The sequence below is a fragment of the Triticum urartu genome, chromosome 6 (genome assembly GCF_003073215.2).
Source record: "Triticum urartu cultivar G1812 chromosome 6, Tu2.1, whole genome shotgun sequence".
Lineage (NCBI taxonomy): Eukaryota > Viridiplantae > Streptophyta > Magnoliopsida > Poales > Poaceae > Triticum > Triticum urartu.
This window is the reverse complement of record NC_053027.1, coordinates 72,596,340-72,601,263: the sequence shown is the minus strand read 5'-3', so window position 1 is coordinate 72,601,263 and position 4,924 is coordinate 72,596,340. Positions and strand designations below refer to the sequence as shown.

At 45.5% G+C, this 4,924-nt stretch overlaps 1 pseudogene; it reads left to right on the top strand.

Annotated features, from left to right (window-relative positions):
• The first annotated feature begins 1,683 nt into the window (after positions 1–1,683).
• LOC125516574 lies at positions 1,684–3,377 on the top strand (annotated as a pseudogene).
• The last annotated feature ends 1,547 nt before the right edge of the window (positions 3,378–4,924 follow it).

The following is a 4,924-nucleotide window of genomic DNA, read 5'->3' as shown; positions in this document are numbered from 1 at the left end:
TCGAGTGCAGAAAAGAAGAAATATATGATATTGGGTTCATTAACACAAATATCATAGATGAATATGTTGAAAAAGAATGCCAAAGAAGCCGAGGCCAACTTGCTCAAATCTTTGGTAATAAATCAAAACAAAGATAAAATACTCTTTCCTTACAACTTCAAGTGAGTGTTACTGTCTTGTGCATATTCGGTTTCCCTTATTACTCGTGGTTATAGTAATGTAATTAATTGATGAGTTATGCATGCGTGCGCAACTTCCACTATATTCTCTTGGAGATTAAGCTTGAGCAGGGACTAGTAATCGTCTTAGACTCGAGACGAAAAGATCCTGAGACCTATGCGGACATGACTAAAATTCTCCACAAGTAAGTTCAATCGATCATTATCACACCATATCGGCAACTTTTTGTTCATTTTCTGATATCTCAAGTAATAATTATTATCTTTGTCTTGCAGGGTTTGGAAAAAGTTCATCGCAGAAGCTCCGGGACTGCCAAAGGGGCTGTGATATACATACCCGAAAGTAAGTACTACTAGCTAGCTACTTTCGCGCATCTCTCGTTGATTCTAGCTACTTTCATCGATGCCATTTATAATGCTTCATTATCAGTTTGATTGACCTCTATTTCTCGTAAAGTGCTTGTGGCAGGAACAAGGGAATGATGATACTACGTCTGCGAGTTCATCTACAACGCGACTTGCAAAAATAAGCGGGGCTACTCTCAAAGACAATTTGATGTGTGTAAGCAATACTATTCACAATTTCATTTTATTACACCATCATTTCTATTGAGTTTCATTCATATATATGTATTAACCCCCTTCTTGAAATTAGACACGGCAGATGCGGAATGAACTCCTACCAGAAGATCGCATGAAAGAAATTCAAGAGGAATTGGCGGGATTCTTTGTTGACCACGTCATCAATAAAGCCGGAGAATACCATGTCGAAGCTAAGTTCTTATATAATTAGGGGAGATTATATTGTAAGAGATCTTATTGTATATATGTAGACAGTAGCGTCGGATAGATATACGAAAACTTGTTGTTCGTGCAATCTCTCAGAGAAGGAGAGGTCAATATCACTTCTCTCGGTATGCATGATGAACTTCTGTACTTAATGGTTTCTTTCATTTGCTTACTAGCTAGCGTGTCAAGAGCCTCTCTATACGTATAGTACATAGGGTCGACCAAGCACGGAGATAAGAGAGGACACTTCTCTCTATTAATTAATTAGCTACCTAACACAATATGTGAAACACCTTAATTAACCATACAAAACCCCCCAAATCCTCCCCCCCTTCAGAAAAAAACAAAAACCCTAGCCCCTGAAAAGCTGACGCGTGGATGCCTATAGGTCCCGGTTGGTGCCACCAACCGGGACCAAAGGCCCTCCTGCCTGGGCTCGCCGCAGCAGACACATGGAGGCCCATCTGTCCTGGTTCGTATAAGAACCGGGACTAAAGGCCAAGGGCTTTAGTAACGACCCTTTAGTCCCAGTTCCTAAACCGGGACAAATGGGCCTTACGAATCGAGACAAATGGACCTTTTTCTACTAGTGTGACTCGGCAACTCCAACCGAGGACGGGCTAGTGAACTGAGACCATATATATATATATATATTCATTAAAAGCATGAAGCCGATATGTGGACTGCCCACACCACCGTCTGCCTGGTGCCCACCATGCATCCTCCTCCAAAGTTGCTCCTCCTCCTCGCGGTCCTGCTCGCCGCCTCATCACATGCACTGGTGCAGCGGCCACCGGCGACCGCCTGCATGAGGCAGGAGAGGGACACCCTGCTGGCATTCAAGCAAGGCATCACTATCACCAGCGACACCGCTGGCCTCCTCGCCTCATGGTGCAAAGACGACTGCTGCCAGTGGAGAGGTGTCCGGTGCAGCAACCGGACCGGCCATGTCGTCGCTCTTAACCTTCAAGGACAGGAGCTGGTCGGTGAGATAAGTCCTTCCTTGCTCTCCCTGCGGCACCTAGAACATCTTGATCTCACCTCCAACAGCCTTGTTGGCCCAGCTGATAGTATTCCCAAATTTCCGGGTTCCCTAGGTAACCTGAGATATCTCAACCTATCCGGAGTACCATTTTCTGGCGAAGTGCCTCCCCACTTCGGCAACCTCTCCAAACTGCACTATCTTGACCTCTCAAGCTATGGAAACATGTACTCCGAGGATCTCTCGTGGTTAACACGTCTGCCATCTCTAAGGTTTCTCAGCCTGTTTTTTGTGGACCTGAGTACGGTGGCTGATTGGGCTCATGCGGTAAATGCCCTTCCTTTGAGGTCCCTTGATCTTGAAGGTTGCTCGCTAACAAGTGCGAACCAATCGCTCCCACACTCAAACCTTACTACAACTCTTGAGGTGCTCAACCTCGCTGTCAACAAGTTTGACCACCCGGTTGCATCTTGTTGGTTCTGGAACCTAACAAGACTCAAGCGGCTCTACCTTGATTATAACAAAGGCATGCATGGTCTGCTTCCTGATGCACTGGGGGTATGGTATCCTTGCAAGAATTATCCTTCTTAGCTAATAACACGATGAGCGTGGACTCGGCGGACTTGAAGAACCTATGCAACTTGAGGTTCATAAACCTTGACAATTGTTTCTCAAATGGATTCGAAGCGGAGAGGCTCCCACAATGTTCCTCAAACAAGTTGCAGGAGTTGCTCCTATCGGGTAACCAATTGCCAGGACCTCTAGCAAATTGGATGGGACACCGCACCAGCTTAGTCATTCTTGATCTCAGTTTTAACAAAATTACTGGGCCTATACCAGAAGTTATAGGGCACTTTACAAATCTGAAGGCTTTATACCTATTTCGCAACCACCTGACTGGACATGTGACACCTGAAATCGGTAATCTCACTAATTTGATTTGGTTGGATCTTAGTCAGAATCACTTGGATGGTTTGATCACAGAAGAACATTTGCATGGTCTAAAAAGCTTAGAGCAAATAGATTTATCTGACAATCAATTGGAGATTGTGGTGGGTTCAGAATGGGTTCCTCCCTTCAGACTGCAAGAAGACAGTTTTGCATCTTGCCAGATGGGTCCTCTATTTCCTGCATGGCTTAGGTGGCAAGTGGATCTTACTCGCATTCACATCTCAAGCACAGGAATAACCGATAGGTTTCCAAATTGGTTCTCTAGTTCCTTCTCAAAGATCACATACTTGGATATCTCCAATAACAGAATAAGTGGTGCCTTGCCAAAAAATATGGGTAACATGTCACTGGGAGCATTATATTCTAGTTCAAACAATATATCTGGAAGAATACCTCAATTGCCCAGAAATCTAGAAACATTGGACATATCAAGAAACTCTTTATCAGAAACTGCTTATTTCCGCTTCTTTGACTAGGTGCATGACAAAGCCTATGTGTTCATAGTTTTCACTTGGGGCAAGTTTGCCAGGAAAAGGTAACTGCAAATCTACAATTCAAGTGCTAAATTAAATCAGCTTATGACAAGTGCCAGTCTATCATATGGGTTGTATGAATAAATGAAACTGAATAGTGTGTATTTAGAGACTTGTGCTACTGTATGCCTTTTTTATTTTCGGTAAACTTGTAATAATGAATGTTTCATGATGCATGCAACCGTTCTTGGTTTGCACTTGTGAGCTATGATGAGTGTCGCTGTCAAAACCGGCGGATCTCGGGTAGGGGGTCCCGAACTGTGCGTCTAAGGTGGATGGTAACAGGAGGCTGGGGACACGATGTTTACCCAGGTTCGGGCCCACTTGATGGTGATAAAACCCTACGTCCTGCTTGATTATTCTTGATAATATGAGTAGTACAAGAGTTGATCTACCACGATATCGGAGAGGCTAAACCCTAGAAGCTAGCCTATGGTATGATTGTATGTTGTCCTATGGACTAAAACCCTTCAGTTTATATAGACATCGGAGGGGGCTAGGGTTACACAAGGTCGGTTACAAAGGAGGAGATATACATATCCGTATTGCCTAGCTTGCCTTCCACGCCAAGTAGAGTCCCATCCGGACACGGGACAAAGTCTTCAATCTTGTATCTTCATAGTCCAACAGTCCGGCCAAAGGATATAGTCCGGCTGTCTGGAGACCCCCTAATCTAGGACTCCCTTAGTAGCCCCTGAATCAGGCTTCAATGACGATGAGTCCGGCGCGCAGTGCTGTCTTCGGCATTGCAAGGCAGGTTCCTCCTCCGAATACACCACAGAAGAGTTTGAATACAAGGATAGTGTCTGACCCTGCAAAATAAGTTCCACATACCACCGTAGAGAGAATAATATTTCCACGAATCCAATTTGCTGACACGTTTCGGCAACATGACATCATGCCATGGCCTGGTAATTATTCGAACCGTTTTTCCTTAACCAGCCCCGTACATAACGCGAGGTGGTTTCTTGACACGTCTTGTCAAAGTAGAGATCATGTTCCCCTTATTGCGAGATCCTCATTAATACGGACGTGGGTAACCCAACCATGCCTTGGACTCCTAGATTTTAGGCAAGTCCCAAACGGCCACGAGGAGGACGCTATAAAGGGACAAGGCTTTTACTTCTTCCCTCCCGTGCTCAATCGAACCCTTCCCCCGCCTCGAGTTCTAACACCCAAAGCCCAGGTCAGGTGCTTCGGACCTTCAATCATGTCCGGATCCAGCCTTCAAGGCCGGTGGATGCCTTCCTCTGTCACGGAGGAGGATATCAAGAAGTTGAGGGAGGCCAGATACCTGACCGCCGAAATTTTGCATAGGCTGCCCGCCAGAGGGCAGGTCATCCCTACTCCCGAACCCAATGAGAGCGTTGTGTTCGTCTCCCACTTCCTCCGAGGACTAGGCCTCACTCTGGATCCTTTTGTTAGGGGTCTTGTGTTTTATTACGGGTTGGATTTTCACGACCTAGCCCCGGATTCCCTCCTTCACATCT